Here is a 27,940-nt window from a genome sequence, read left to right on the forward strand (position 1 = left end):
CAGTTCTTAAGATGTAAACTTGGAAAATATCATTCCTGGGCTCTCCATAAGTTTCACCCCTTACCTGTACCTCCCAAATTCAAAACCACCTGGCAACAGCTAAAAGCCTCTTTTATGGCTTTTTGTATTGTTCCAAAAGCTTACAGTCTTAACCCAGATACCTACTTTATAGATTCAAAGCATGCAAGCTTTGCAGATATTCTTTTGAAGTTTGCATTTATAAGCCTTTGTGTACCAGCCTCTGTAAATTTCCATGTGACCTGTCTGAACTGCTTGAAGACAGAGTATGAACAAACATTACAAGCTTTTTGTGAAAGAGAATGTAGGTTCCATATAAAAGATTTTCCTTAAATCCAGTTATATCTCCTTTAACCATCCCTGTTCATTCTGACAAAGTTTCACTACCCTAGGTTACTATCACATTTCTCTCCTCTCCTACTTCCTGACTGTTAAACTGAAATTCTGTAAAGAAAAATATCAGTAAGCAAAAACAGAAACCAAATTTGATAGCTCCAGTTATATTTTATCTCCCTATTTCATGCAACAATAGACTCAACCACATCATCCTACATTAATTTACTGTTTGTGTTAGGGCTCTATATATTGGGGTTTTTTAGTGTTTTTGTTTGTTTTGTTTTTTTTAATTGTTGACTCTCATGTTAAGATTGAATTTCCCTAGACATAAGTAGGACATTGGTAATTCATATTTCCAATGTTCTTCATTTAAAAAAATTATCCGTGTCATCCTGTGCAAGTTACTTAATTTCTCTGTGCCTAAATTACCTTAACTGTAAAATGGAGATTATAATATGTATTTCCCTCATAGCAGGGATAAAATGAGGGAATATATCAAAGTTTTTAGATCTGTGCCTGGTACAGATAATTATTTTTGCACTCCTTCCAACACCAAGAGAGCTATTTATTTTATTTATTTATCCACCAGAACACTTTATCCCTTTTCCTAATAGTTGGATAGTTTAAATGCCTGATTTAAACTGAGTTTAGCCTCTACCCATAAAAGAGAATGGTGGTTAATTATAGTCAAGAGATGGGGCAGGAGATCAAAATTATTGGAGTTATTGCAAATACCCACTTAGGACATACCTCAGGTACTGGGCAGACTGAGGTAACTGGGGTACTGAAGAGACAATCAAATTTAAAATGAGAATCTTTTATGAGTAAGTAAGTCCCTCTTCTGCCCTCTGGCCATCATCATGAATTATTTGTGAAACTAGAAGAAGGTCATGGTCAGCCGGGGAGCATCACTTGACTGTCACTAAGTAAAGAGTGGCCTGATCTAGAAATTATACCAATGACTGTCAACCTATTATATCCAATGGCTCCCCTTTTAACAAATATTTTGAATATTCTCTTTATTGTGTTAAAGTTAAATTCATAGTTAATATAGCTTATCTACACAATAACAAAATTAATGAATCAATATGTTTAATCTGATATAAGGGAGAAAAAAATGCAATTTACAATAAAATAGTATGTACTTCAATATGTGAATGTTCCATCTCCTTAGTTACTAGACTATATAACAAACTGGACAATTGTTTGTACCATATGTACAATAATTGTGAATGCTATAACCACAAATCTGGACTGATGAGACATGTTTTAATGACAAATCAAGTATATAAGTAGCATTGTCACTGTGAATTTCAGCAATGGTGAACACTCTTAGTTAAATCTTCCCTCAGTTTACACAGTATTAGCTTTATTGGAAAATTCAATATATGTTAAACTTGCAAGAAATATAGTTTTTTTTTTTAATATATACAATGAAGTTAGGTTTCAGAGTCCTATTGTTATAAAAAGGTTTTTAATCTATGGGAAGATTTGGTGGTACATTTTAAGATCTTATGGAATGTGGGGCAGTGCTTATTGTGCAGAACATCTAACAGCCCTTCTTCCACCCAAATGAATACCAGTATCATCTACTAATCTTTGCGACAAACAACATTACTTCCCCTTACTCCAATATTTCCAAAACCTCCCCTAGAGGGTAATACTAAGAGGAGAGAGAAGTGCCAAAACAGCATAAGTACATTACATGGATTAAAGAATCTCCATTTTTTTCCTCATTGCTAGAAAGATATGATAAGCGACACGCTACTCTGTACCTAACTGTCATCTTGGAGAGATTTCTGGGATAGCAACAGATATCTGAGAAGTTAGTAATTTTTACCTGAAGAAAATAGGATCTAATGATGTTGCTTAAATTATTACATAGAACTAAATTTTTCCCCCATTATACATTAGGTGAGGAATTATGGTTTTTCAGACAGCTTAGCTGTACCCAAGAAATAGTTGTCAATAGTGTATTTTAATACCTCAGGGAATAAGCTAACTGCAAAAGCTAACTGCAATATGGAGGCTACTTGTGACCTAAGGGAGAACAATCTTCATGGACTTCTGTGTTGCCATGGGAGATATCCTTGGGAGACAAGGATATGGAGACAAAGAAGCCTGGCTGTGAAAAAAAGAAAAATGTCTTTTCTCTTACTAATCTGCCTTTTGTCAGTGTAATTTGCAGGCCCCCAAACACTGAACATAAGAGGGTAGTAAAAAAGTATTGTTCTACCCTGACAATGGCATATTAACTAGCAGGAGATGAGAAGCAGAGAAGATTTTTTTGTTTTTGAAGATGGGAGAAACATAAACAGGTTTATTTGCTATGGAGAAAGTGTCAGTAGAGAGGAAATGGTTGAGATAATGAAGAGTGGAGCTGATCAATTAAGGGTGCATGCCGCAGGATGAACTGGTAAGCCACAGTGAAGAGATTTCTCTTTCCCAGGGAGCAACTGTGGAAGTCAAAGCAAAATATTTGGGGATTTGGAATCAACTGAAGGGAAAAGCTCAGGAATTCTTGCATTTCATTCAACATATTTAATCATTAAATTTGGATTATATTTTGAGTAAATCTTCAGAGGGTTTATTAACCTAGTTTCAATTAATTCTTCATACTTGTTTTTTTATTGAACTTTTAAAGTATAACATATATAAATAAAATTGCCTAAATCATAAAATTATAGCTCAATGAATGGAATAAACCCCTATAACCACCAGCCAGGTCAAAAGACAAAATATTACTAGCACCCTCAGAAGTCCCCTCTTGGCCTCTTCAAGTGACAGTCTCCCCTCAAGGTTGACCATTAATCTGACTTCTAAATCATAGGTTAGTTTTGCATGCTTTTGAACTTTATAAAATATATGGAATTATACAATATACTCTTTTTTGTCTGACTTCTTCCACTCAACATGTTTTTGAGATTTGTTGTGCGTGGTTGCAGACTTTTTATTCTCATTGCTGTATAGTATTCCATTGTGTGTATACACCCCCAGGGTATATATCCATTCTACTCTTGATTGTCATTTGGGTAATTTGTAGTTTTAAATATTATGCATAGTACCACTATGAACATCTTTGGTTTTGCCTTGGTTTACACACTTACATATTTCTGTTGGATATAGACTTAAGAATAGAAATAAAGGGTAAGTTGGTTTTTTTAACTGCCAAAATTTGTTGACCTGTTTTACTAGCATGGAGAAACAGTGACATCTGGTGCATAAAACAATGAATTTCAGGTTTCGGTATATATTTGAAACTTTTTAGAGAATCTATTCTTAAAGGTGATATGATGTCACAAGAATCCATATGTACAGTGAACTTATAGTTCTTGTATCCGATATTAAAATTAATCTACAATGTATTCACTTTGAACACAAAGAATTTAAGAATAAAATTCTTAAACTCATAAATAATTGATAGGTCAAGTAATTAGGTAAGATTAACAGATTTATGGAAGAAATGCTATTTTGATGTGTACTAATGACAATATTTTAAAATGCAAATCACTATCCTTAATGTTGCCACAAAGTGAAAGGCTTTAAGGTTTGTGAAATACGCAATTTTCTTTCTAACCTAAACTAAAAAAGCTTGAACAAAACAAAATACAAATATACAGGAATACTATGTTTATAAGGTAATTAAAATGTAAAACTAATTTATATGTTGGAATTTTTTAGAATAATTAAGGAAGTTCTCTGTCCCTTAATAAACATTTCTAGGTCTGCTGAAAAAGCTAAACTTTAAAAAGAAATACATTATATGATTAGAAAACATACAAGTGCATACTACTTTACTTTTATGTTTGCATGTAATCTTTGTTACAAAATAGATGGATGGGTCACGTACATCCTTTAGGGCATTGTTTGGTTATATCTACAGTTCTAGAAGGATGGTAGAGTTTTTTTCCATGACACCATGAAGCTCATGTATCAAGGTTTATCACACTGAAACTTAATGCTCTTTAACATTTATTCCACAAATATTTATTATAACCTTTTATCTGCAAGCATATTAGCTAGTGGAGTCCTAGATGAAGTTCCCACTTTCTCCCCCCTGCCCTCCTGAACTCCCTCCTATCCTTTTCTTCCTTTCTTCTATCTCTCTTTAATGTAAGAGAAACATGAGTAAATTTAAATGCTGACAAAAAAAATTGATTACTGGAGATATTGAAGACACATGAGAGAGCTGGAGCGATGGATGGAGCAGAGAAGGCAGAAGAGCAACAATGGAGGAGTAAAAGATAAAAATAGAGCGACAGGAAGCTGAGGAAGATTTGGTTACTGTTTTCTATAAGTAATGATTGAGTTCGTATTCTGAAAGTGACATTGGAAGAGGTATCTTGGTAGTTTGAGAAAGTGAAGAAAATTTGTGGTAGTAATTGTTGACAACTGGGGAAAGTAGGAGCAACTAGAGGAAGTATAAAGGATTCCTGAAAAGCACTGAAAGCCCAGTTGAGGCAAAAGATCTTGAATTGTGATGGGGCTAATTATCAGCAGTGCTTATCAAGCAAAGTTTGGTCAGAGAGGAGGAGGATTGGTGAGCTGGGTTGGGTTGAATTTTTTAAGAATATATATAACAAAAGATAAATGGGCCAGAGAGATAAGGGTCTAAAGGATAATTATGAAAATATTTCATGGAGTCGATGTGGGATCTGAAGATAAGGGGTGTTTCGCAGATAGATTACAGATAGATTTGATGGAGCGAGAGAAGTTTCATGATTCTTCCGTACTTGGAAATTAGATGAAGACAAAGTATTATGGTAATAATGAAATAGAAGAGATGGAAGGACGAGTGAGGTTAAGGTGAGAGGAAAATTGTGAATTGATGACTTTATGAAGCATTTGCAGTGGTGAGTGCAACGGGAGAGTATGGCAAATGTGAAGTGGAAATGGAAGTCATTGGAAGTGAGGAAGTCATTAAATGAGAGGCAAAGATATTAGATGGACGTTTGTAGATAATCAGAATAGCTGCGGAACTTAAGCAAGTCTGAGTGATTTAACAAAGCCCTTAATAAATGAGGGACAGTGATCGGGATATTAGTAGATGAAAGTATATTGGTGAGGACCAAAAGTAAATAAATGAAAAAATTAATAATTTTCAATAGAAGAAAATTAACTGATTAATACGCCTATAAAACAATGTCTGAACTTACAAGTAATAAAATGACTGTAAATAGAAAAAAGAGAAACCTTATATTTTATCTATGAAATTATCAGAATTCTAAAAAATCACTGTCAAGGGTGTAATGAAATAGACACTTTAATAAATGTGAATGTAAACTATTGGAACATTTTGGAAAGTAATTTAACAATATTTATTAAATATGTATCAGTAAACTTTGACCAGGTAATTCCACTTCTGGGAAACTATTATAAAGGGATTGTACAAAATAATTTCAGTGTTACTTAAAATAATCAAAACTGAAAAGAATCCAAGTACTTAACAAGAGAGGAAATTCTTCTTGTGTAATGTTAAGTAGAAATGTATCTTGCAATATTAAATATACAATATGATCAAACTTTTTAAAACCAAAACCTATGCATTAAAAAAAAAAAGAAAAAAAGATTGGAACAAAATGTCCTAAGAAGAAAGAAAAATAATACTTTTTCCTCATTTAAAAATATTTTCTTTTGTGTTTTTCAAAGTTTCTCTATTTAGTGCTTTATTAATTTTTACTGGAAATATAAAACCAAGTTTATTAACAGTAGAGCCAACCACCAACAGCACTACCACCACCAAAAATTCTAACGGGTTAAAAATATAAAATAAAATCAAAAGAAATGTGAACCAAATAAACAAATAAAATAAGAGAATGATAATCTAAATTAAGATTCTAATGATATTTAAAAGTGGAATTTCATAGGTTGATTTGAAAGTTATTCTTGAGGAGTAAATGAAAAGGGAAACATATACATTGTAAAGTTTAATTTGGTAGAGCCTATTTATAAGTATCTCTAAAATTTTTAAGTGTTTAGACCCTTTGACACAGCAATTCCACTTTTGGGATCCAAACTTTAAAAATTGTTAGAACAAGTGCAAAAGATATATTTGTAAGGCTATTTAACATAACATTATTTCTAATAGTAAAATCCTGTAAGTAACTTAAGTGCCTTTCACTGAAGAATGGTTAAATATATCATGCTGCTTCTGTTATGGAATGCTATGCTGGCTCTGAAAAGAATGAGATGTGATATGTGACATTGATGCAAAAGATCTCTAAGACATAGGTGAAACTCATAGCAGTCCTGGCTTCTATCAACAGGTGAAAAAAAATCATAGGAGTTTTGGAGTATCAGACTCATCCTCCTGCTGATAACAATGATAAAATTCTGGGGAAAACATTAGAAACAAGATTGTTTAAAGGCAACCAAAATCAGAAACTGGAGGGAGTTTGAACCTTGGAAGAAGGAGACCCCATACAGATTGACAAAACTCATTCTCTGTGTATCTCCTTATTCTGATTTCTGAAAATTCTAGCTGCACTTGTCTCTAAGCTCTCTCCTCAATTCAGTGAGACTGTTGGACCCTTTTTGCATTTGCCTTCCTTATGCCAAATAATTTCCAGTCAGAGGTCAGGGCCATGATAGGACTCACCTCATTTGATTTCCTTTCTTAAGGATCACAGATCTGTCTTACCTATTGCCCACTATCTAAAAATAGTTGTTTTCTATAATTTTTCCACTTTCTAGTTGACAGCAAGAGGTAATTCTAGACCATATTACATCCCCATGCCTGTAAGTAGAAGTCTCACCTAGAATTTTAGATCCAGCAAAAATATCTTTTGAAAATGAAAGAAAAATAATACATTTTCAGATAAATGGAGGCTGAGAGAACTTGTTGCCAGAAGAATTTGCCACAGTACAAGATATGCTAAAGGAATGTCTTCAGACTGAGGAAATTGATACCAGATGGGAATTCAGGTGTATAGGAAGGAGTGGAAAATAATGGAAATATTATATGCACAGGTAAACACAAAATATTAACTTAATTACTTTCTTAAATTCTTCAAGTCATCAAATACTTAAAAGAAAAGTAAAAGCAGTATATTTTGAGGTTTATAACACTTTCAGAGATAAATATGTGACACAGTATCACAAAGGAGAGGGACAGTGCAAACTGAATTTTACCACTATTTCTTACACAATGTGTGAAGTGACATAATATTAATTCAAGAAGGCTGTGATTGATTAAGGATGCATACTATAACCCCTAGAGGAAACATGCCAAAACTCAAAAACCTAAGCAAAGCAAAACTCCACAAAGCTGTATTAGCTAAACAGCCCCATAGAACAGACAGTACGAGATATTAAAAATTTTATTAAATCAAAAAAAGACATAAAGGGAAGAACAAATAAACAAATAGCAAATAGAAAGCAAATAGCATGATAGTAGATTACATCTCAATTACATCAATAATGTGAATTCAGAGTTTATAAAATGCATAAAAAAGCAAATCCTGGTCTTCCATGGTGGCGCAGTGGTTGAGAGTCCGCCTGCCGATGCAGGGGACACGGGTTCGTGCCCCGGTCCGGGAAGATCCCACATGCCGTGGAGCGGCTAGGCCCGTGAGCCATGGCCGCTGAGCCTGCGCGTCTGGAGCTTGTTGCTCCGCAACAGGAGAGGCCACAACAGTGAGAGGCCCGCGTACCACAAAAAAAAAAAAAGCAAATCCTAACTATTTGCTGCCTACAAGAGATCCACTGAATAATAATAAAGACAGAGTGAACATAAAAAGATGGAAATACACCAAACAGTAAACGTATGAAAGCTGGTATGCTATAGCAATGTCAGACAATACAGACTTCAAGACAAGAAGCATCGTCAGACTTAAAGAGAGTCATTTTATAATCAGGAAAAGATCAGTTCATCAAGAAGACATAAAAATCCTAAAGTGAATACACTTAATATTTCAAGGACTCCCCTGGTGGCACGGTGGTTAAGAATCTGCCTGCCAATGTAGAGGACACGGGTTTGAGCCCTGGTCAAGGAAGATCCCACATGCCACAGAGCAACTAAGCCCGTGTGCCACAACTACTGAGCCCGTGGGTCACAACTACTGAAGTCTGCGCGCCTAGAGCCCATGCTCCACAAGAGAAACTACCGCAATGAGAAGGCCACGCAACACAATGAAGAGTAGCCCCCGCCTGCTGCAACTAGAGAAAGCCCACTTGCAGCAATCAAAACCCAAAGCAGCCAAAAATAAACATAAAAAAATTAATTAATTTAAAAAAATAATGATAATATTTCAAAATACGTGAAACAAAAATGGCCAGAATTAAAGGGAGCAATAGATAAATCCCCAAAGTTAAAGATTTTAATACTTCTTTCAGTAATTGGTAGAATAAGTAGACAAAATATCAGAGCAGGTCATCATATAAGATTTGAACAACACTATAAATCAACATGATCCAAGTGACATTTACAGAACACTATATCCAACAACTGCTGAATATATATTTCTTTCAAGAGTGCATGGAACATGCACGAAGATAAATCATATGCTGAACCATAAAACAAATATTAATAAATTTCAAAGTTTTGAAATCATGTTCCCTGTCCACAACCAAATTAAATTAGAAAAAAGTAGCTGAACAATATGTTCAGTATGATCTTATTTTTGCTAAACAATATTTTTTAACATCTTTATTGGAGTATAATTGCTTTATAATGGTGTGCTAGTTTCTGTTTTATAACAACGTGAATCAGTTATCCATATACATATGTCCCCATATCTCTTCCCTCTTGCATCTCCCTCTCTTCCACCCTCCCTATCCCACCCCTCTAGGTGGTCACAAAGCACCGAGCTGATCTCCCTGTGCTATGCGGCTGCTTCCCACTAGCTATCTATTTTACTTTTGGTAGTGTATATATGTCCTTGTCAATCTCTCACTTCCTCTCAGCTTACCCTTCCCCATCCCAGTGTCCTCAAGTCCATTCTCTAGTAGGTCTGTGTCTTTATTCCCGTCTTGCCCCTAGGTTCTTCATGACCTTCTCTCTTTTTTTTTTTTCTTAGATTCCATATACATGTGGTAGCATACGGTATTTGTTTTTCTTTTTCTGATTTATTTCACTCTGTATGACAGACTCTAGGTCCATCCACCTCACTACAAATAACTCAATTTCATTTCTTTTCATGGCTGAAAAATATTCCATTGTATATATGTGCCACATCTTCTTTATCCATTCATCTCTTGATGGACACTTAGGTTGCTTCCAGGTCTTGGCTATTGTAAATAGAGCTGCAATGAACATTTTGGTACATGACTCTTTTTGATTTCTGGTCTTCTCAGGGTATATGCCCACTGGTGGGATTCTTGGGTCATATGGTAGTTCTATTTTTTGTTTTTAAAGGAACTTCCACACTGTTCTCCACAGTGGCTGTATCAATTTACATTCCCACCAACAGTGCAAGAGTGTTCCCTTTTCTCCTCATCCTCTCCAGCATTTATAGTTTCTAGATTTTTTGATGATGGCCATTCTGACTGGTGTGAGATGATATCTCATTGTAGTTTTGATTTGCATTTCTCTAATGATTAATGATGTTGAGCATTCTTTCATGTGTTTGTTGGCAGTCTGTATATCTTCTTGGGAGGATGTCTATTTAGGTCTTCTGCCCATTTTTGGATTGGGTTGTTTGTTTTTTTGATATTGAGCTGCATGAGCTGCTTGTAAATTTTGGAGATTAATCCTTTCTCAGTTGATTCATTTGCAAATATTTTCTCCCATTCTGAGGGTTGTCTTTTGGTCTTGTTTATGGTTTCCTTTGTTGTGCAAAAGCTTTGAAGTTTCATTAGGTCCCATTTGTTTATTTTTGTTTTTATTTCCATTTCTCTAGGAGGTGGGTCAGAAAGGATCTTGCTGTGATTTATGTCATAGAGTGTTCTGCCTATGTTTTCCTCTAAGAGTTTGATAGTGTCTGACCTTACATTTAGGTCTTTAATCCAGTTTCAGTTTTTTTTTGTCTATGGTGTTAGGGAGTGTTCTAATTTCATACATTTATATGTACCTGTCCAGTTTTCCCAGCACCACTTACTGAAGAGGCTGTCTTTACTCCACTGTATATTCTTGCCTCCTTTATCAAAGATAAGGTGACCATATGTGCGTGGGTTTATCTCTAGGATTTCTATCTTGTTCCATTGATTTAAGTTTCTGTTTTTGTGCAAGTACATATTGTCTTCATTAATATAGCTTTGTCATATAGTCTGAAGTCAGGGAGGCTGATTCCTCCAGCTCTGTTTTTCGTTCGCAAGATTGCTTTGACTATTCAGGGTCTTTTGTGTTTCCATACAAATTTGAAATTCTTTGTTCTAGTTCTGTGAAAAATGCCAGTGGGGGGCTTCCCTGGTGGCGCAGTGGTTGAGAATCCGCCTGCCGATGCAGGGGACATGGGTTTGTGCCCCCGTCCGGGAGGATCCCACATGCCGTGGAGTGGCTGGGACCGTGAGCCATGGCTGCTGAGCCTGGGCATCTGGAGCCTGTGCTCCGCAGTGGTAGAGGCCACAACAGTGAGAGGCCCGTGTACCACAAAAAAAAAAAAGAAAGAAAGAAAGAAAGAAAGAAAAATGGCAGTGGTAGTTTGATAGGGATTGCATTAAATCTGCTTTGGGTAGTAGAGTCATTTTCACAATGTTGATTCTTCCAATCCAAGAACATGGTATATCTCTCCATCTATTTGTATCATCTTTAATTTCTTTCATCAGTGTCTTATAATTTTCTGCATACAGGTCTTTTGTCTCCTTAGGTAGGTTTATTCCTAGATATTTTATTCTTTTTCTTGCAATAGTAAATGGGAGTGTGTTCTTAATTTCACTTTCAGATTTTTCATCATTAGTGTATAGGAATGCCAGAGATTTCTGTGCATTAATTTTGTATCCTGCTACTTTACCAAATTCATTGATTAGCTCTAGTAGTTTTCTGGTAGCATCTTTAGGATTCTCTATGTATAGTATCATGTCATCTGCAAACAGTGACAGCTTTACTTCTTCTTTTCCAATTTGGATTCCTTTTATTTCTTTATCTTCCCTGATTGCTGTGGCTAAAACTTCCAAAACTATGTTGAATAAGAGTGGTGAGAGTGGGCAACCTTGTTTTGTTCTTGATCTTAGTGGAAATGGTTTTTCACCATTGATGATGATGTTGGCTGTGGGTTTGTCATATATGGCTATTACGTTGAGGAAAGTTCCCTCTATGCTTACTTTCTGCAGGGTTTTTAATCATAAATAGGTGTTGAATTTTGTCAAAAGCTTTCTCTGCATCTATTGAGATGATCATATGGTTTTTCTCCTTCAATTTGATGATATGGTGTATCGCATTGATTGATTTGCATATATTGAAGAATCCTTGCATTCCTGAATAAACCTCACTTGATCATGGTGTATGATCCTTTTAATGTGCTGTTGGATTCTGTTTGCTAGTATTTTGTTGAGGATTTTTGCATCTATGTTCATCAGTGATATTGGTCTGTAGTTTTCTTTCTTTGTGACATCTTTGTCTGGTTTTGGTATCAGGGTGGTGGTGGCCTTGTAGAATGAGTTTGGGAGTGTTCTTCCCTCTGCTATATTTTGGAAGAGTTTGAGAAGGATAGGTGTTAGCTCTTCTCTAAATGTTTGATAGAATTCGCCTGTGAAGCCATCTGGTCCTGGGCTTTTGTTTGTTGGAAGATTTTTCATCACAGTTTCAATTTCAGTGCTTGTGATTGGTCTGTTCATATTTTATATTTCTTCCTGGTTCAGTCTCGGCACGTTGTGCATTTCTAAGAATTTGTCCATTTCTTCCAGGTTGTCCATTTTTTTGGCATAGAGTTGCTTATAGGAATCTCTCATGATCCTTTGTATGTCTGCAATGTCACTTGCTACTTCTCCTTTTTCATTTCTAATTCTATTAATTTGAGTCTTCTCCCTTTTTTGCTTGATTAGTCTGGCTAAAGGTTTATCAATTTGTTTATCTTCTCAAAGAACCGGCTTTTAGTTTTATTGATTTTTGCTATCGTTGCCTTTATTTCTTTTTCATTTATTTCTGACGTTATATTTATGATTTGTTTCCTTCTGCTAACTTTGGGGGTTTTTTGTTCTTCTTTCTCTAATTGCTTTAGGTGCAAGGTTAGGTTGTTTATTGGAGATGTTTCCTGTATCTTAAGGTAGGATTGTATAGCTAAAAACTTCCCTCTTAGAAGTGCTTTTGCTGCATCCCATAGGTTTTGGGTCGTCGTGTCTGCATTGTCATTAGTTTCTAGGTATTGTCTGATTTTCTCTTTGATTTCTTCAGTGATCACTTCGTTATTAAGTAGTGTATTGTTTAGCCTCCATGTGTTTGTATGTTTTACAGATGTTTTCCTGTAATTGATATCTAGTCTCATAGGGCTGTGGTTGGAGAAGATACTTGATACAATTTCAATTTTCTTAAATTTACCACGGCTTGATTTGTGACCCAAGATATGATCTATCCTGGAGAATGTTCCATGAGCGCTTGAGAAGAATGTGTATTCTGTTGTTTTTGGATGGAATGTCGTATAAATATCAATGAAGTCCATCTTGTTTAATGTATCATTTAAAGCTTGTGTTTCCTTATTTATTTTCATTTTGGATGATCTGTCCATTGGTGAAAGTGGGGTGTTAAAGTCCCCTACTATGATTGTGTTACTGTCGATTTCCCCTTTTATGGCTGTTAGTATTTGCCTTATGTATTGAGGTGGTCCTATGTTGGGTGCATAAATATTTACAATTGTTATATCTTCTTCTTGGATCGATCCCTTGATCATTATGTAGTGTCCTTCTTTGTATCTTCAAATAGTCTTTATTTTAAAGTCTATTTTGTCTGATAAGAGAATTGCTACTTCAGCTTTCTTTTGGTTTCCATTTGCATGGAATATCTTTTTCCATCCCCTTACTTTCAGTTTGTATGTGTCTCTAGGTCTGAAGTGGGTCTCTTGTAGACAGCAAATATATGGGTCTTGTTTTTGTGTCCATTCAGCCATTCTGTGTCTTTTGGTGGGAGCATTTAGTCCATTTATATTTAAGGTAATTATCGATATGTATGTTCCTATTCCCATTTTCTTAATTGTTTTGGGTTCGTTATTATAGGTCTTTTCCTTCTCTTGTGTTTCTTGCCTAGAGAAGTTCCTTTAGCAGTTGTTGTATAGCTGGTTTTGTGGTGCTGGACTCTCGCAGCTTTTGCTTGTCTGTAAAGGTTTTAATTTCTCCATCAAATCTGAATGAGATCCTTGCTGGGTAGAGTAATCTTGGTTGCAGGTTTTCTCCTTCATCATTTTAAATATGTCCTGCCAGTCCCTTCTGTCTTGCAGAGTTTCTGCTGAAAGATCAGCTGTTAACCTTATGGGGATTCCCTTGTGTGTTATTTGTTGTTTTTCCCTTGCTGCTTTTAATATGTTTTCTTTGTATTTAATTTTTGACAATTTGATTAATATGTGTCTTGGCGTATTTCTCCTTGGATTTATCATGTATGGGACTCTCTGTGCTTCCTGGACTTGATTAACTATTTCCTTTCCCATATTAGGGAAGTTTTCAACTATAATCTCTTCAAATATTTTCTCAGTCCCTTTCTTTTTCTCTTCTTCTTCTGGAATGCCTATAATTCGAATGTTGGTGCGTTTAATGTCGTCCCAGAAGTCTCTGAGACTGTCCTCAGTTCTTTTCATTCTTTTTTCTTTATTCTGCTCTGCAGTAGTTATTTCCACTATTTTATCTTCCAGGTCACTTATCCGTTCCTCTGCCTCAGTTATTCTGCTATTGATCCCATCTAGAGTACTTTTAATTTCATTTATTGTGTTGTTCATCGTTGCTTGTTTCATCTTTATTTCTTCTAGGTCCTTGTTAAATGTTTCTTGCATTTTGTCTATTCTATTTCCAAGATTTTGGATCATCTTTACTATCATTATTCTGAATTCTTTTTAGGTAGACTGCCTATTTCCTCTTCATTTGTTAGGTCTGGTGGGTTTTCATCTTGCTCCTTCATCTGCTGTGTGTTTTTCTGTCTTCTCATTTTGCTTATCTTACTGTGTTTGGGGTCTCCTTTTTGCAGGCTGCAGGTTTGTAGTTCCCGTTGTTTTTGGTGTCTGTCTCCAGTGGCTAAGGTTGGTTCAGTGGGTTGTGTAGGCTTCCTGGTGGAGGGGACTAGTGCCTGTGTTGTGGTGGATGAGGCTGGATCTTATCTTTCTGGTGGGCTGGTCCACGTCTGGTGGTGTGTTTTGGGGTGTCTGTGGACTTATTATGATTTTAGGCAGCCTCTTTGCTAATGGGTGGGGTTGTGTTCCTGTCTTGCTAGTTGTTTGGCATAGGATGTCCAGCACTACAGCTTGCTGGTCCTTGAGTAAAGCTTGGTGCTGGTGTTGAGATGGAAAGCTCTGGGAGATTTTTGCCATTTGATATTATGTGGACCTGGGAGGTCTTTTGTGGACCAGTGTCCTGAAGTTGGCTCTCCTATCTCAGAGGCACAGCACATACTCCTGGCTGCAGCACCAAGAGCCTTTCATCCACATGGTTCAGAATAAAAGGGAGAAAAAGTAGAAAGAAAGAATTAGTAGAAGTAGAAAGAAAGAAAGAAAGGAGGGAGCGAGGGAGGGAGGGAGGAAGGAAGGAGGGAAGGAAGGAAAAAAGAAAGAAAGAATATAAAGTAAAATAAAATAAAGTAAGATAATATATAATAAAGTTATTAAAATAAAAAATAATTATTAAAAGAAAAAAATTAAAAAACAAAATAAAACAACAAAAAAAACTGGACAGATAGAACCCTAGGACAAATGGTGGAAGCAAAGCTATACAGACAAAATCTCACACAGAAGCATACACATACACACTCACAAAAAGAGGAAAAGGGTCAAAAATCATAAATCTTGCTCTCAAAGTCCACCTCCTTAATTTGGGATGATTCGCTGTCTATTCAGGTAGTCCACAGACGCAGGGTACATCAAGTTGATTGTGGAGCTTTAATCCGCTGCTTCTGAGGCTGCTGGGAGAGATTTCCCTTCCTCTTCTTTGTTCTCACAGCTCCCAGGGGCTCAGCTTTGGATTTGGCCCCGCCTCTGCGTGCAGGTCGCCGGAGGGCGTCTGTTCTTCGTTCGACAGGACTTGGTTAAATGAGCCGCTGATTCGGGGGCTCTGGCTCACTCAGGCCGGGGGGAGGGAGGGGCACGGAGTGCGGGGCGGGCCTGCGGCGGCAGAGGCCAGCGTGACGTTGCAATAGCGTGAGGCGTGCCGTGCGTTCTCCTGCGGGAGTTGTCCCTGGATCCCGGGACGCTGGCAGTGGCGGGCTGCACAGGCTCCTCGGAAGTGGTGTGTGGATAGTGACCTGTGTTCGCACACAGGCTTCTTGGTGGCGGCAGCAGCAGCCTTAGCGTCTCATGCCCGTCTCTGGGGTCCGCGCTTTTAGCCGCGGCTCGCGCCCGTCTCTGGAGCTCCTTTAAGCAGCGCTCTTAACCCCCTCTCCTCGCGCACCAGGAAACAAAGAGGCAAGAAAAAGTCTCTTGCCTCTTCGGCAGCTCCAGACTTTTCCCCGGACTCCCTCCCGGCTAGCCGTGGCGCACTAACTTCCTGCAGGCTGTGTTCACGCCACCAACCCCAGTCCTCTCCCGGCCCTCCGATGCCTCAACTCCCAGCCCTGCCGCCCCGGCGGGTGAACAGACAAGCCTCTCGGACTGGTGAGTGCCGGTCGGCCCTGATCCTCTGTGCGGGAATCTCTCTGCTTTGCACTCCGCACCCCTGTTGCTGTGCTCTCCTCCGCGGCTCCGAAGCTTTCCCCCTCCGCCCTCCGCAGTCTCTGCCCGCGAAGGGGCTTCCTAGTGTGTGGGAACCTTTCCTCCTTCACAGCTCTCTCCCACTGGTGCTATTCTGTGTCTGTTTTTTCTTTTTTCTTTTGCCCTACCCAGTTACGTGGGGAGTTTTTTGCCTTTTGGGAGGTCTGAGGTCTTCTGCCAGCGTTCAGTTGGAGTTCTGTAGGAGTTGTTCCACATGTAGATGTATTTCTGATGTACCTGTGGGGAGGAAGGTGATATCCGTGTCTTAACTCTTCCGCTATCATGAAGCTCATCCTCTCTTGTTTTTATATTTTGGAAGTGATATATGTTTTATTATGAGTGTCTTTAAAAATATGGCAATGGTTGGTAAAGAAATATAGAAAATGAAATAAAACTCTAAATTAGGAGGGAACAAGTAAAGAAAGAACAGTAACTTAAAAATCAGAAAAAAATAAGTAGAAGGACAGGGTAAGGGAGAAAATATTAAAGTAAGTAGGAAACAAAGTAAGATGAAAGGAATAAAAGCAATTATATCAGGTACCTAAATATGAATGAAACTAATTTTCTCATTTAAAAACAGAAATGACACTACAAAACAGAAATTACAATAAAAAAAAACTAGGTATATGTTGTTTATAAGAAACAATGTAGGGGCTTTCCTGGTGACACAGTGGTTAAGAATCTGCCTGTTAACATAGGGGACACAGGTTCGAACCCTAGTCCAGGAAGATCTCACTTGACGCCGAGCAACTAAGCCCGTGCGGCACAACTACTGAGCCTGCACTGTAGAGCCTGCGAGCCACAACTACTGAAGCCCGCATGCCTAGAGTCTGTGCTCCACAACAAGAGAAGCCAACGCAATGAGAAACCCGTGCACCACAATGAAGAGTAGCCGCCAGCTCGCCACAACTAGAGAAAGCCCGTGCACAGCAACAAAGATCAAATGCAGCCAAAAATAAATAAAATAAATAAGTTTATTAAAAAAAGAAACAATGTAATAAAGAAGGTGTAAGGTGATAAAGAAAGAGGTTGTTGTAGAGATACCAGGCAAATAAAACCTGAAAACAAGCAAAGGTACAAGATAGACATATTTAGCTATATGAACATATTAAGGGAAATAAGACATATTGCCTGGAAAAACATACCATAAACAAAGTTGACAGTCTGATTATAGATAATAAAACATATTTCAAACAAACATATGATAGATAAAAATTTAATGTCTATTACACAAAGAATTCATATAAATTGATAACAAGAAAACAAATATCCCAATAGAAAAAATATCAGAATATTAAAATGCAGTTCATGAAGGAGCCCATCTAAATGACTGCTAAACACTAATAGTGTGTTAAACTTCCCTAGTAGTAAGGAAAATGCAAATTAAAAAAAACTGAGCTACATACATTTTACATTCATCAGATTGGCAAACTTTAAAAGTAGTAACCCCAAATGTTAGTAAGCATGAGAGGGTAAAGCTGTATACAGCTGATGGAAATGTAAAAGCTTACAATCTTTTTGGAAAGCAATGTGATGATAGATTTTAAATTTATATATATATATATATATATACACACACACACACACACATACCCCTTCGGTCTAGCAGTTTTACTCTTGGAAATCTATTCTGTAGAACTAAAGGGAAACATGAATATATTATTACAGCATCTTTCCTAATGTTAAAAAAACCAGACGCAAGTAAATGCCTCTTGATATGGGTATGTTTGAATACAGTTTTAAAGAGAAGACTTTTTATTATGGAAAATTTAAACATACATAAAAGTGAACGACATAACACAATGAATCCCTATAAATTCATCAAATCACATGGAAAATTATGACCATTTTTTCTGATTTTATCTTATGTGTCTACCCTCCAATTTTTTTTTCCTGGATTATCAAAAGATATCATTTCACCCATAAATACTTCAAATAAGAATTCTTAAAAAAACCACAATATCACTATACCTAGGAAAATTAATAGTAATTCATTAATATCTAACATCACTTGTTGTTCAAATTTCCTCTTTGATTCGAAAATGCTTTTTACAGTTGATTTGTTTGAATCAGAATCCAAACAAGACCAACACGTTGCATCTTGTTGGTATATTTCTCAAGTCTCTTTTCATCTGTAAGAGTTCCCTGCCTCCTGTTTTATGCAATTTATTTGTTGAGAAAACTTGGTTATTTGTTTTGTAGCATTTTCTACATTCTAGATTTAGCTGTTTGTTTCCTTGTGGTCTTATTTAACATACTACTTGATTCTTCATTTTTTTTTTTTCTTGTAAACTAGTCAGCCATTATATACTGAGGGTCTACTAGATTTTAGTTAAATTATTTAGATAGAAATATTTCATAGGTGGTGCTAAATACTGCCTGTTACAACACATTTGTAGGCATGTAATGTCTAATTGTCCCACTTTTCAGTGTTAACATTGATTACTGTGTTCACATGTTATTGGTATGATCACCAATCTAGTCTTCACCTAAAGGGTTTAGCATCCATTGATCATTATTTTCTAGATCCATTATTTCATCAGGTTTTCTGGTTTAATACATTTTGGAACATGTATACCATGAAATAGTATTTTGCAACTATTACAAATAATAATAGCTAATGTTTTTATGGAGATTACTTTGAGTAATGTTCTGTTCTAATCACTCTTTATCGATAAGCAGATTCAACTCAAGGGTGTTGTTCTTCAGGATTTTGTCAATTGGAAGGCATCTTCTTCCAATCCTACCTAGAAAAAAAACCAAAACATTTCAAAGACCTTGTAATTTTTCACCCCATTCCAAGGATACTGGCTTACACCAATAGCCATAGTTTCCCATTATTTTATCTTTCTTTACCTAACAGTTGCTATACCTGGTTTCTAGAACTTATATACTGAAGACCTATCCTAAGCAGAACTCAAGGTTGAACAACAGAGCATACAGCATAGTTGATGGTTCGCAAGTTTATATCTGCAGTTCTGAACCTCAAATCCCAAGCTCAAATATCCAACTACCAACTGTTTATTAAGCCTCTTAAACTTCACAGGTTCAGAAATTGCAAACAAAATTGTAAGCATCACCTCTCTACCTCTAGCTCTTTTTGTACCATTCTCTTCCTGATTTATTGCACTTTGCCACACTGGCCTTCTATTTACTTGAAAACACCAATCTTGTACCAAACCCAGGGGCTTTCCACTGTCTGTTCTCTCTGTCCCAGAAACTCTTCCCTCTGATTTATACATGGCTAACTTCTTCACCTCATTCAGGTCTCAGTTCTAATGTCATGTCCTCAGTGGACCCTTCCCTGACTAAACTAACTCAAGCAGTCCCCTTCTCCATTTTTTAATATCCCACTATGTTTCGTTTTATTTATGACACTTTCACTGTCGGAATTTTTGTCTTATTTATTTGTTATTGTCTGTCCCTCTCCACTATTCACATACTCTATTAGAGTAAGAACATTATCTGTCTTCTTTACCATGTATCTTTAGGCAACAAGAAATTACTGTGTGGTACACAGTAACTGCAGAGTATTAATTTTGTTTTCAATAAATTATTGAATGATATTATTTTTCAATGAGTCCAACACAGCCAGTGTTTTAAAACTGTGGAACATATCACCATTTCTTGTGTTGAGCATTAAAGAAAGTAGTTGGTTTGTTTAAAGGCCATGTTGTACAAATAGTATGCATCTGTAATCCCTAGATTCAAATTAAGAGTGGTATATTGTGGCATAACGGATTTGAAACCTACAAACGAGAAATCAGATTCATATCTTCTGTTTCACTCTCACTCTGTGGTTTTTTCCAATTATAACTTTAGCCTCACTTTAGTTTGCCCTTCCCATAGATAAGATTTATTAGGATACCCAATTACAAAATTATCCTTGTTTTCTGACAGCACTCAGTTCACAGCAAAACCCTACTTCATTGGACTCTCTCCAAAATCACTCAACCAAAATCCAAATCCTTTAATAAGTTCTTTTTGATACTCTCTTACTGAGACACCCCAGGATTCCCCATGATGTGTGTTCTCTCTTCAGGCAACTGGTAATAAACTCAACTTGTTCAATTACCTGTGTTCTTGGGTCTTTGGCTGGAGGACACTGTTGCACCTGACAGCTTGTTACACCTGGTGGCAAGTGGTAAAATCTCATCTATACCCAGGTAACCCCATATAAGGGAAATTCAAGGACTCCTCTTGGGTTACTTTACATAGCAGTGATACGCTATACACCTAAGCAGAGAGCTGCAGCTGCTAAGATCTGCTGTTAGAAATATTGTGTCTTCTTCCTCCAAAAGACCACAGCCCGGTATCTGAGGGCAGTGACACTGAAACTATAATGTGCATATGAATCACCTGGAGATCTTGTTTAAAAAGTATACAGATCCTTTCAGTAGGTTTGGATGGGATCTGACATTTTACATTTTTAACAAGTTCCAGAGTGCTACTAGACTTTGAGTGGTAAGTTTTTAAAGGACCTAGAGACCCCTACTCCCCTTTTCCCCTTAATGAGGATGCTCAGATGACCCCCAGATAGGTAAGATGTAAGTTATGTCCTGAAATGATACAATTCTCCTGCCCTTTCTTCCTGTTTTGGGCCAAAGGGTAGAAAAAGGTGGAAGCCTTTGTATTTAAATTAGAAGTGTATATATGCTTGTGTTCCTATGCTTTAGGCACAACCAAAACCAAAAAAATATTTGAGATTCATTTGTAACAAGGTGTGTTACCTGAGTGTTTTTGTTTGGATTCCCCCAGAAACAAACGCTGAGGCAAAGATTGAGAGTCAGTGGGGAGGTGATTCCAGGAAACACCAGTAGGGAAATAGGGAAGTAGGCAAGAAAAAGAAGGAAGGCAATAGAGAGTAAATTATCAAGCAAGTTACCACTGTGGGCAACAGGAAGGTAATCCCATTAAAGAACTCTGGAGGTCTGTGCTGACCATACTTTAGAATTACCTCAAGAGAGGGGTGAGTATTCTTCATTGGTTGAGGCTTGCTTCTAGGGCCATTAACTCCTATCACTTTTGCCTAGTGTTGATGGCAAGTCTACTGGGCTACCAGGCTGGGGTGGGGTGGCAGACCTCCATTAAGGAGTGACACTTATTCACAATAAGCAGCCTTCAGCTTAGAGGTGAGCACTGAGAAGCTGTGGGTGGGACTGGACAGCACTGCTTCCTGAGCAGCAGGGGCCCTTCACTAGTACACAGGTGAGAGGTACTTCATCTATTACCATCAAGAAACAGATGTTTCTGATCAAGGGAAGAAACTGCCTGAAGCTAGCTTCTGTCACCAACAACCTTCTCCATTGAGAGTTGACAGTAGGGCCTCCTGAGAGACCCTGAGGCATCATTTCAAATGGCTGAGACCTTGCTTTTCAGATAAAAGCTCTGTTCTCTTTATCTTCAGCCACCTATCTAACTAGTAATACCCATTCTGCAAATCTAACCAGGTGAACTCTCCACATTCTTTACAAGCAGTCTATTCATGACTCTTGGTTCAGCAATGAACTGTATGATAATTCACACTCTCTCCATTTCTTTCCAGTCTCCTTTCTCACTACCACAATTGGAGAGGCATATGGGCTATGATGCAGTAATGATCCTATTAACCAACAGTTCTTTAAAATGATCCCTCAGGTCATTAACCTCCTACAAAGCAATCCTCCTAGATTGTTCCCGAAATGCCCTTGAATCCTCTAAGTGATGCCGGGCTGCTCCCCTTGGGCACATCCCACGAGCCAGGCCTGTAGGGACTGACTTCAGTTTTCACCTCAAACTCTCCTTCTGCTCAGATGTTGGGGATACCTCAGAGCGCAAGAAAACTGGGCTCAGGCCACAGGTGTTTCTAAGACAAGACCAAGGAGGAGGGAATAAGGGGTTGTGGGGTTTTTTTTTTTTTGAAGAATATCTGGCCTCTCATGCTTACAGAAGCCTCCATGCCACAGACTTAATCTCGAGACATAGATCTATATCTGCAGCAACGTCCACCGCCAAGGCCTAGGTTAGGACACAGCTACTAGCGTTACACTTGGTCCCAGAAGCTTCTAAAATTGTTGCTTTTTCCTTCTCCTCTGGGATAAAATTCAGTATTAGTGAGAAATCAAGGAAAGGGGTCGATGAACTACTGTTCAAGTGTCTCACATACTATTAAATTTCCAAAACTTCCACAGCTCATATTAGTTAGAAAACTCCTGCTTTTGCTGCTCTAAATGAGAATGGTTTGCTAATTTTAACTCAGAAGAGTGGTTAGGACTCTGCGGTTTCACTGCTGAGGGCCTGGGTTCGATCCCTGGTCGGGGAACTAAGATCCCTCAAACAACACGGTGTGGCTGGGGGGAAAAAAAAACCTTAACAACTCCAACACAAATGTTGAAGATCTTTTTCCTCACTCTTGATGTTGCCATGAATTAAACTTCCAGATTCCTGTCACCCTTATAATTTTCACTCACTTGGTTGACCTAGAGATTTCCATAAGCTGGTCCGAGCTGCACATAACATATCCAGCCTGGAGACTGAATCCTGAGAATTCCCTTTGCCTTTTCCTAGTAGCCCTGTGCCATGGGAGCAAGGATGCTTCGTTCTGGCTTTGGCACTATTGCAGCTCCTCGGTACTCAGGACTGACCTTCCAGGATGTCACTTACCTCACTGGATAGCCTTTCCCACATCCATACTTTCCCTCTCCCCATGCAGTTGTCTATGCAGAAAAGGGGGTGACCCAAAGAATTTTTTTTTGCCCACCAAATGCTAATCATTGATATTTCTATCTGCTTTCAGCCTCATGCCTCCTTCCAGTTTTCTGAGCAGATTCTGTTTCCAGATATTTACCCCACAAATGTAGGTATTGTTATCATTATGTTTTCTTACATATGTAGCTGGTTTATGCTATTCCCTTTGCTTACAGAGTATGCCTAACTCAGCTGCATCAATTAAGATCCATTCTTGTGTCTTTGAGAACATCCATATTTCTACCTTTTTCATCAAAGTTTCCTTTATCCTTTGAAAAGTACTCTGATTCATGTTTTTTCCCAACTTAAAATATTGAAACTTAGGATAGTACTGGTAGGAAAAAGCATTAACAGACACTTAATACTGCCAATCCTTTCATAGATGGGGATATTAAGGCTCAGAAAAGTTGTGACTAAGCAAATGCCAAAAGCTAGTTAGTGGCAGCGCTCAGACCTGAATCCGATATATCACAGTTGTATCAAGTGCAATTTCCTCAAAGAGAGAAGCCCTGTGGGTCGTAAGCACCGGAATTTTTATCAACATAGGACACATCACATTCTGTCATTTATTTATCAATACATGTTTTGTTGTCTTATGTCCGCTCTGAGATTGGAAGCTCTTCACAGGCAGAGGTTGAGTCTCCCTCATTTCTGTATTTCCTTTATTATTAGGCACAGTACCCTGCCCTGAGAAACAGCTGGTGCTCACTAAATGTTTAACCAGTAAACAATGCATGAACAAATGAGTGAATGCTCTTTTGCTAACAGTTATAAGGCAATACAGTTTAACTGGAAGAAGTAATGGATGGTTTGGAATGCCAGTTGTTCTGTACCACATTACCTAAACAGCTGGTTAATTTAAGTAATGTGAGTCAAACCAATGTTCTGTCATCACATCGACAAAAATTGGCTCATTAACTGGATTGTTCACTTTCCAGTTTGTGGCTTTGAGATCAAATAGATAGAAACTCATAGTGTTTTGCATTTTTCCCAAATAAAGCAATGTTTAATTGGGTGATCTTGACCATGTAAATTAAAGTCCCCTTGGGTCTTCTGCTTTTCATCTACTAAACGGTGTAGTCAATCCTACCCTCTCATTGCCTCACAAGGAAATTGCCATGCCAACATTTTTAATTAATTAATTAATGGCTGCTTTGGGTCTTCGTTGCTGTGCGCAGCCTTTCTCTAGTTGCAGCGAGCGGTGGCTACTCTTCAATGCAGTGCGCGGGCTTATCACTGCGGTGTCTTCTCTTGTTGCGGAGCATGGGCTCTAGGCGCGTGGGCCTCAGTAGTTGCAGCACGCAGGCTCAGTAGTTGTGGCTCGTGGGCTCTAGACTGCAAACTCAGTAGTTGTGGTACACGGGCTTAGTTGCTCTATGGCATGTGGAATCTTCCCAAACCAGGGCTTGAACCCATGTCCCCTGCATTGGCAGGCGGATTCTTAACCACTGCACCACCAAGGAAGTCCAGCCATGGCAACATTTTTATAAAAGAGGATTTTGTGGAGAGAAATAAAGGGACAAGTGGCCCAGTTCCTATCTCTTTCCAAGGAAGCTTGTGTAAACGAATGGTTTTATTCTAATCTATCAACCCAGCTTTGTGTTAGACTTTGGCAATTTGTGAGGCATGAACTCCTCAGCATCATCCTTATTGTCACATCCTGACTCTTTGGTTGATTTACTAAATAATGTGATTACAAATAAAGACATTTGATGGATATTCTGGGGTTCCTTGGGCTATAAGACACGTACACACACACACACACACACACACACACACACACACACACACACACACACAAAGAGAAAGAGAGAGACAGAGGTATTTGCTTTTGAATATCTTCAGACTCCTTGGAAATTGGATTTCTGGGTTTTGCCAAAAAAAAATTAATTATTGACTTAAACTGGCATATAATCTATTCTTGTGAGTTGTCAAAGGGAAAGTTCTCAGTTTGAGTTCTGAAGGGGATCATATGTTCTAAAAACCTGACCGACTCATACTTGATGAATGTTGCTTCTTTCTCTTCATGCTTTATACCAAATCTGTTGAGTCTTAGTCTTCTCAAGCTTTATCTGCCTCTATTTTCTCCCTCCCCTAAATCATCGTGTACATTACTGTTAAATCTATCTTCAAAAAACACATCTTTGATAAAATCCCTCTCAAATACCTTCAATCATTTATTATGGGCTATATCAGGGTTGGTAAACTATGGTGTGATGACCAAATTCAACCTACTATTTTCATAAATGAAATGTATTAGAACACAGACATGCTTATTTATTTTCTTATTGCCTATGGCTGCTTTGGTATTATAGCAGCTGAGTTGAGCGGTTGCCACAGAGACAGTATCCCCCACGAAACCTAAACTTTCCACTGTCTTACCCTTTACAGAATTAAAGAAAAAAGTTAGCTGACCTCTGAACTACAGGACAAAATAAAAACTCTACAGCCTGGCAATTATGGCCTTCTGTAAATGGTAGTTAGTGCATAGTGGGTGATCAATAAAAGTATAATATATGTAAAATTGTATGCTGGAAATAAATCCTGCTCTATTAATTCCTAGCTCAGTGTCTTAGCTTCAGCAGTCTCCTGTCCTATGGGGAGACAGCATACAGTGAATTGTCAGGGCATGTACATAGCCTGTGCAGTACAACATGCCTGGGTTCAAGTTCAAACTTTGGCATTTAGTAGCTGTGTGACTTTGACTAAGTTAGTTTTCTTTTCTGAATCCTGGTTTCCTTATTTATAAAATGACTTCAAGGGGTTCTAAGAATAAAATGAAGTAACATATTTAAAGTACCTAGTACAGGGGACTTTCCTGGTAGCGCAGTGGTTGAGAGTCTGCCTTCCAGTGCAGGGATCCCTGGTTGGGGAACTAGATCTCACATGCATGCCGCAACTAAGAGTTCACATGCCACAACTAAGGTGGCTGCCTGCTGCAACTAAGACCCAGTGCAACCAAAATAAAAAATATTAAAATACCTAGTACAGTGCCTGAAACATAATAGTTCACACTCAAGAAAGCCTGTTGCATAGTTTCTTGATTAGTCCAGGAGCTAGGATTGACTGGAAAACATGGTATATTTGTCAGCTTGCGCTGACGTAACAAAATACCACAGACTGGGTGGCTACACAACAGAAATTTATTTTCTCACAGTTCTGGAGGTTGAGATACCCATCAAGATGCTAGCCAGTCTGGTTTCTGGTGAAGTCTCTCTTCCTGGCTTGCAAATGGCCACTTTCTGGCCATGTCCTCACATGGTGGAATAAGAGAGAGAGAGGGAGAGAGAGAGAGAGAGAGAGAGAGAGAGAGAGAGAGAGGAAGAAGGAGAGAGGGGGAGAAGGAGAGAGTGCTCTGTTGTCTCTTCTTATAAGGACACTAATCATATTGGGTCAGGGTCCACCCTTATGATCTTATTTAACCTTAAGTATCTCCTTATAGGTTTTATCTTCAAATACAGTCACATTGGGGATCAGGATTTCAATGTGTGAATTTTGGGGGCACATAATTCCATCCATAGCACATGGCATACAGAGAGTGGTGATTCAGGTTGTATTTGGTGGATTGGCCATTGTGTCTCCCACAGAGTAGATTTAACCTTTAAATGAGGTGTGCATTTGTTTTCAAATTTCAAAACCATGACATCTTAGCATAATATAACATTTATGTATATTGTTAAGCCGCAAAACATATTGTAGGACTATGTATATGTGGTAGGATTACATTTTTGATAAAAACATACAGAAAAAAAGACTGGCAGGATGTATGTGCACAAATTAAATGAAATTATTACTAAGAAGTAGGATAATGGGCAATTAGGTTTTTTTCTTTCCTGCTTTTTATATAATAAATATGAATTATGTATTTAAAAGTAAAGACGTGAATAAGAACATGATTAAAAAACTTAAAATAAGTACAAAAAACACACATTCTGACAGTGTTCAAACTTTTTAGTTATTTAGGTTTTGAAGGTGAAATTCCCATAACATAAAGTATGCAAATCAGTGGTATTCTGTACATTCAAATGTTGTGCAACTACCACTTCTGTCCATAACTTTTAAAAACATCTTTTTTGAGGTATAACTTGCATGTTATAAAATTCCTCTATCTAAAACGCACAAGTCAGTGAGTTTTATAAATGTAGAACTATACAACCAAAACTGAAATCCAGTTTTAGAACATTTCCATCACCCCAATAAGATTCTTGTGTACATTTAGATTTTACTTACATTTTCACTTCTAGCTCCATGCAAACACTAATCAACTTTCTGTCTTCTTAGATTTGCCTTTTTTAGACATTTCACATATATGGAATTACACCAAATGTAACCTTTTGTTTTGGCCTCTTTCACTTTATGTAATATTTTTGAGGTTTATCCCTGTCGTAGTAAGTATCAGTCGTATCAAGTATCAGTGTTTCATTCCTTTTTTTTCTTTCCTCAATAGTATTTCATTGTATGGATAAATCATATTTTGTTTCACTCATGAACACTTGAGTTATTTCTATATTTTGCCTATTATGAATAATTCTGCTATAAACATTCACATGCAGGTATTTGTGTAAACAAATAATTTCATTTTCCTTGGGTAGGATCTTAAAAGTGGAATTACTGGGTTGTATGGTAAACTTATGTTTACTTTTTCGTGAAACTGTCACATTGTTTTCTTTATAACTTGGTTTTTAATTTATACAAGCATGGGACAAAAACAACTACATCTTTGCTTTCATAAGTTGTGTAGCCTACAGTGAGTTCCTATGGCTTCTACATCTGTTTCCTCATCTATAAAATAGGGACACACATGGAACTTATACCATGGAGCTGCTGTAAGAATTAAAGGTATAATGTGCTAAATGCTTAGAAAGTGATTTATATGGTTACATGTAGAAATATTTATAGCTATGTGTTCACAGACGTGTTAGTGTACATGCATATATTTCCTTGTTCTTTCAGGTAAGAGGAACTAGAAACAATGGCACACTTAGAGCTCAGATCTTGGTTTCTAACCCCATTCTCCAATAAATGTATCCAGGGCTGCTTGGAGAAATGGTTGATTCTAGGAATAGAGAGGAAACACACAAGATGATCCTAGAGAATCTACTAGTGCC

Source organism: Delphinus delphis, chromosome 4 (assembly GCF_949987515.2).
Source record: "Delphinus delphis chromosome 4, mDelDel1.2, whole genome shotgun sequence".
Lineage (NCBI taxonomy): Eukaryota > Metazoa > Chordata > Mammalia > Artiodactyla > Delphinidae > Delphinus > Delphinus delphis.